This window comes from Sinocyclocheilus rhinocerous, unplaced genomic scaffold (assembly GCF_001515625.1).
Source record: "Sinocyclocheilus rhinocerous isolate Xijiao unplaced genomic scaffold, SAMN03320098_v1.1 scaffold1912, whole genome shotgun sequence".
Classification (NCBI taxonomy): domain Eukaryota; kingdom Metazoa; phylum Chordata; class Actinopteri; order Cypriniformes; family Cyprinidae; genus Sinocyclocheilus; species Sinocyclocheilus rhinocerous.
The window spans coordinates 903,937-911,102 of NW_015634463.1; positions in this window are offsets into that span (position 1 = coordinate 903,937).

The window sequence follows — 7,166 nt, forward strand, 5'->3', positions numbered from 1 at the left end:
ACTGAATAGATTTCCTTATTTAAGAATATTCTCAGATAAATTCACATTGAATGGTTACATTTCTAATAGGAGTTTACATTTAACACACATTTGACAATAAAGAATTTTCAAAAGAATACATTATGGTAAGGAAACGAATCGTCATCACAACCTTCAATGTAGGGTTGTGCCGGTAGACACATAAAGCTGATCAATTAATTCAATCATTAATAAAAATTAAAAATACATTTGGAAATTGTATTAAATTCCAGTTTACGAGGTAAAATAACGTAAGTCATAAAAGGTCTGATTTTCTAATATTTTAAGAAATGTATTGACCTGAAAATATAAAGCAGTTAGTTTTATTGTAGAAAGCAATTCTCACTCTCATTTAAAACCGAATAGTGTTGTAAAGTTGATTTTGATCTGCATGTTTTGCAAATGTAACTGCATATTTTCATGTTACAATTGTTCCCCATTGCCTGCTATCATTGTAGTCTATTGCTGTAATAAACCAAAGAGATTGATTTTAAGGCTCTGTATCATTCGGCAAAAAGAGAGCATGCCTGTCTTCTGACAACACAGGGAGTCCAAAAACAGAAATGCTGTAATCATGAGTGGAGTCATTTACATCCCAGGGCTCTGAATCTATCAAGCATTCTAGCACATGATTGCTGTTGTGTTTATGCATTGCGGGCTTTGATAATCCGCTGTGCTGCCTGCAGGAAGGAAGAAGCAGCACAAATTAGTTGATTAGGAAAACCTCTGCACTGCTTTTCCAAGTGCGCCTCATCTCAGGGTGGAAACAGGTCTATCCAGGATGACATGCTCCTCCAAATCCACACAAACCACTCTTCAGATACATAGCAATGCTCGCAGAGTGGGAGATTTATCTGAAACAAAACTCAGTGCCATATTAAACATTGATATTTGTTTATTATATTTTTGGCCTTTTTTTATTGGATACGCCAGGGGGGGTCAAAGTTGGAATGGTTAGCATGATCCCATTAGCCCCTGCTGGTAGATATTGTAGCTACACCATCTACCTGCAAAAAGCATTATACATCAATGATGGCTATTAAAAAGGGCCAGTGACTATAAATATTTCTACAAGCAACATATAAAGTGCAGAAACTTCTTTATTATATAGTAGCTGTTTTACCAATACCTGATCCCTTTTAGATGTTCTTAAAAAGGGAAATGGCAGTGTTGTCATGGTTAGCATGATTTCATTAATTGACAGTAATGGCTCATTACTAACGGATCTATATGATGTTAATATCAAGTTTTGTTATGATATTGAATATAGAATTTTATAGAATTTAAAAAAAAAATAGTTAGGACTTAATGTGTGGTAACATTAGCAAAATTTTGGTGAAATTCTGTGGACAAAAAAAAGCCCATTGTGCAGCAACTTCACATAACCAACTGTGGTATTTTAGCCCTCAAACAAAACACCCGATCATGTGCATTCCTATTGAAATTACTGGATTTTGCCCCCGAAATTTCACTTAACAATGGTAAAAGTGTCCACAAATTTAGTCAGATCACCTAGATGAATAAATAAAGTTCAGAAGTTTTTAAATAACACCTATTTTGTGAGCGTTTAACTAATTAGCTGCTACACAAAAAAAAAAAAAAAAAAGCAACAATGCTTAATGGTAGCAGATAACTGCAGGAAAAAGCTCCCAAGATTGAAAGTTGATCGGTATTTCAACAAAATAAAGACAGGAGAATTTGCATCATCATTAAGAGAACACAGTGAGTACATCAACAATGGCAACAAACCCTGATAATGGCTTTGCGCTCCCAAACCACAGTTACAGGTGAAAGTGCAGTGCTGGCAGCAAACGAAAAACCATTTTGTGCAAGCAAAAAAAAAAAAAAAAAAAAAAAAAAAAAAAAAAAAAGCACAAAAAAAGTAATAATAATAGCACAGCATATGTTTTACCAGTGCCAGATTCACTTTTGGAAGGTTTTTAAAAGCGAGAAATGGTTAATCAGTGTTGTCATGATGTAATTTTCTTGCCACTGTAGAGTGATTAATCACACGATATTAACAGCTCAGGTGATTGACTCAAAAAGTTATGTTGTTTCATAAGCAAAATATGGCAGATTTCAAATTGTGCACTGCCATTGAGATGAATGGGAACGCTATCAGATTTCTGCAGGTATTATAGACATCCATGGTCAGAGCACAAGAGCACAGACAGAATACAAAACGCCAGCAGAGTGACGTATTCTCCCATCGGTCAGCTTGTTCAAAAACATTTGCGCTGTATGTCTAAAGCACTGACAAATATCGAATGGAGGGGAAATCCATTGGGAGACATCACACCCTGGCTCAGTGCTGATATCAAAAGACATCAATGTCGTTCGACATTTCTGTGGTTTTCTATCAGCCCGAAGTCATCCAGAGAATTTCATAGCATTTCCGATTAGTTCACGTGGGTGGTGGGGATGGGTCTGCAGTGCAGCACAATGAGGAAACCTGGCAGGGCTAGAGCTCTCCACAGCAGTCAATGATTTAGTGCTGTTCCAAACCCATCAGGCACTGCTGCCATGATGTACGAGCCTCCATTCATGTACCACCACGTGCCACTCAGAAAAACCTCGGCTTTTGCAATCCACACGGAGGCCCTTCTCGCAGCCAGGGTGAATGAATTACATGGTGAAATACGTTAATGGCACTTCAGCATGATGTATGCGTTCCAAAACCATCACCGGGTTGTTTTAGGGAACTTGAGGCAAAGCTGTAAACTATACTATTCTGAATTAATCTATTAGCCTCCATGCATTGCCGTCTGTCTGCACTTTACCCGAGCTCATTAAGCGCTAAGTGCGGGAAGCTCTTCATAACGGTAAGTTCCTTAAAGTCAGCCTCCTTAACTATACAAAAGAGTGGCAACATTAAAAGACATCTCAGACAAAACACTTCTGTAACAAAGTTTGTAGTCACGGGAAGAAGGAGGCGGGAACCGGCGGACATTTAACTAAACTTTATTAATAAAATAAACACAAAATAGCGCGACAGCCCCTCGCGGACGACTGTCGCGCACAAACGAAACCAAAACACAAAATAAAATCCAGGCCTGGTCCTCTCTCGTCCAACACGGTCGTCACTCCTCCCTTTTATCCTTCCGGAGCTCCTCCGTGAGACTCGAGACCGGTGAGTGGGTGCAGGTGTCCCTCATTAGCAATCACTCCACCGGCCTCGCTCCGTTCCCACGGCTCTCGGCCCCGCCCCCACTCGTCACAACTTCCCTTTAATGTCACTCTCTAAGGGCTTTGACGGATCCCCGGCCCAGACTAAGAGCCTCATCACTTTGTCCTTACGCAGACGGTTTAACAGCCGCGTGGCACGGTGGATCAATAGTTAAAAAATAGATAACTACATTCAGAGCCTGCCGTTCAAACACCCTCCTCTCAGTGCTCTGTACACATCTAACAAACCTGGCGCTATATACTTGTTAAAGCATTAGCCTGCCAACAACAATAACATGTAAGGTGTGAAAGCTATCCCAGGGCGATTGCCAAGGCACTCTGTGCAGAAAAGATGTCTTTTAGCACTGGGTAAGTGAATGATGGATGCTTCCTGAATAGAAAGATTTGAATATTACTTTAACGCACTTTGCCTTTTTGTTTTTTTCATTTTAACACAAAGAGGAACATATGCGACAACGTACGTGCTGAGAATCATCCATATGACTACATTCCGAAAATAAATCGTAAACCTCCTCTAAGTGTGAGATCATCTCAGATGTTCCTCTTTCAGATGTTTCTTATTTGCTAATAAAGAGGGTGTGTGGCAATGTAAACAACCGAGCAAAGAACAAGATGCATTTGAAGGAGTTTTGACAGGTTCTTTGGATTTTAACAGAAAGAGAGTACAGGTCAGAACAGTGTGGAGGAAAAATGTTGTTTGAGGTTTGCACATCTTTGTAGACTGTGGTTAAAAAGGAAGCTATTTTATAAAAGAACATCACACATGAGAGAATGCGGCTAAATGCATGCTGCGCAAACCACTCAGCTTTCACACAGAGTCCTAGTCGATCTCTGCAGGTTTCATTTGTAGATCTATCAACATTATTTCTTAAAGGAATATTGTATATTGGGTTCAATACAAGTTTTCTCAAACAACAGTATTTGTGGTATAATGTTGATTGCTACCATACAAATGTAATTTTAGCACGTCCCTCATTTTCTAAATAAATAAATAAAAGTGAAAATCAAGGTTGAGGTACTTACAATTGGAGTGAAAGATGTCAATTTTTAACACTTAAAACACTTACATTAATTTTATTTACTTGAGCTGTAAAGTTGTTCTTGTTATTCAGTTGTCAAATCTACAAATTTTACACAAGGTTAATAAGTGATTTTTTTCACACTTAAATCCTATTAACATGCATGTTGTTTGTGTCATGTGGCTGTTAGTCTGAAAACAGTAGTTTAATGTTTGCATATTGGCCTCATTCACTTCCATTGTATGTGCCTCACTGTAACCTAGATTTTTGCCTTTTCTTTAAAGAAAAGGAGGGATGGGTCAAAAATGAATTATTCCTTTAGAACTAAAATGTGCCATTTTTGACATTAAAATACTTTGTTCTCCCCAAACAGTGTAAAATTGTAGCTAGGGGTGGGCAATAAGGCAACAAAATATAACTATTTATTTTTTAAGGCTGGATCATAATCCAGAAATTTATCATTATTATTTTTCATGTTTTTTTCATGTTTTTAAGACTGTGTTGAAAGTTACTGAGCAGTACAGCCAAACTAATTCCCCATATTTTTAAAATATAGCCCTACAGGTTGACAGAACAAGAGAATAAAGAATGACAGACCATTTTGCTTAGTGATGCTATCAAAACAACTTACTTAGTTTGACCATCCTAACCAGTCCTGGCAGAACCAATGGCATAAGTTTTGTTGAAGAATGGCAGATGGAGGAAAGTTTCAGGAGAACCTGATTATTTTTTCTGCAATTCAGTTTGGTGATGCTGATTGTTCAGAAACTATATGCTTCACCTTTAAAGATTAAATTATCACTTAAGGTCATTTTGATAAACAACTCAACATAAGCTATATCTGCCAAATCACTAGAGAAAAAAAAAACATTGGAAATCATTTGACAAATCACATGCAAAAGCACAATTTTGGATAGTTAAAGGTGTCTTGCTCCCTGTTTGTCTGCTCTGTTATAATATTTATAGGTAATTTTATTTATTGTAATATTTCATAAATTGTGTATTGCTCAATGCAACTGGAGTGTGATTAATCACCTTTAAGGAGGAATAGACTTACCTGTCCAGAATGTTGTTGCCAATGAGGCTTTAGTTGTGGACAAATACTTTAGAAGTATCTCTCGCCTTTAGGCTCATTATTTAATTGCAATCTGTAAATATTTGAAGGGTTTATCTAATCCAAAAGGACTAATGTTGATTTTATACGATTTTAATAAAGTCATAAATCTAAATCTTGAAGAGATCAAGATGTAGCAAGAAGCACAGGATCATTTACAGCCAATTATTTAATCAATGATTTATGTTACAGTAATATATTGCAATATATTTTTAATGTGTCTGTAAGATTCTTATCAGCAATGCACAAAAAGTAAAATTATTAGACATTGGTATAGGCCACAACACAACTGTAATTATGGGCCCAGAAAAATCAATAGCTTTAGTAAATGGCCATGCATGACTAATTTTGGTTAAATGGACTTTGAAACACAAGTACATTCAACAGTTCCCACCCCCAAAGAAAAAAAACCTCCAGGAAAAAAAGCCTCCCAAATATTATTTCATGATGAAAGTTGATGGGTATTTCAACAGAGCGAGGACAGGAAAATTTGCATCAGCATTGTAAACGAAACATAGTGAGTACAGCAACAATGGCAACAAGCCCCGATAATGGTTTTGCACTCCCAAACCGAGTAGTAACAGGTGAAAGTGCTGTGCTGGCAGCAAAGGAAAACATAAAAACAGTGTTGATGGAACAAACCAGTGGAAGAAAGCTGACATGTACAAAGAAGTTTGTGGTGGGTGTACTAAAATCCACACTCCAGACTTCGACTCAATGGGAGCAACAGACGGCTGAATGCATTTTACATGAGGGTGAGAGAAGTGGAGTGCTTTGGGGCACATTATCCAAAGCACAAATGGACTCTCTACCAGATGTCAACCTCCTCAAATATTTACAACAGAGATTATGTTTAATAACTTTCATTATAGACTATGATTGGTCTGGATATTTCTGTGCTCAATACCATTCCCTGTGTGGGTACAGTTCCATTTTTCTGAAGAATGAGACATACTCTCTTAGTAATAGGTCAATCAAATCTTCATGACTATAGACCAATATGGTGTTTGCAACCAGTGATGACGTTTTGTGGGCGGAGCCTATCTGGTGGCAGAAAATGACCATTTTAAAGTAGCGGTCTAAGGAAGCCATGGAATAAAAGAATAAAAAAGGTAATTTTGAGTTTGTATTTCACAATTCTGATAAGACAAATCAATTCGTTATCCCCCCCCTAAATGTTATAGGTTTAAATAGTTGGCTATTTCATGTTGTAACTGCAGGGCTAATGCAATATGTCCCCTATGAACTGCATATGTGAATATTATGTAGACCTATTGTTTAAATCAAATGTATGCTATGAAAGTAAGGTAATCATGGCAGGTTTCATCCATAGTTTGTCCGTTTAAACGTCTGCGTTTTGCTTGGCGTCTTTGACGACAGTATTCTATAAAAATAATTTGCATTCCGATTCTGACATTCAAAGGCACAGCAATACATTTTTTCTCTTATTCCATGGATTTTACCCGTTTCCCTCCACTTGTTCCCAGTGTTTTTTCTGCCACCACAATGCGCACGCAGCTGCAAGTGATGTAACTGTGACGTCTATTCCAAATTGGTCTATTAAAATCAGTATCAACCAATGTGGCTATTCATTTATACAGCATATATATAGTTAGATAGTTCGCGATGGCGCTGACGCTGATGGCTGCCTCCGTGGCGTGCTCCGCAGCTGTTTTTATGTTTTTGTTAGTTTGTCCTGTCTTTAGTTATATCCCTGCAATCAGTTTCACCAGAGACGAATTGCTGGACTCTCTCTCGTACACACCACCCGATATTTCACCGGTTTTCGATTATTCTGATGTTTTGCTGGACATTGTAGTCAGGGGAGC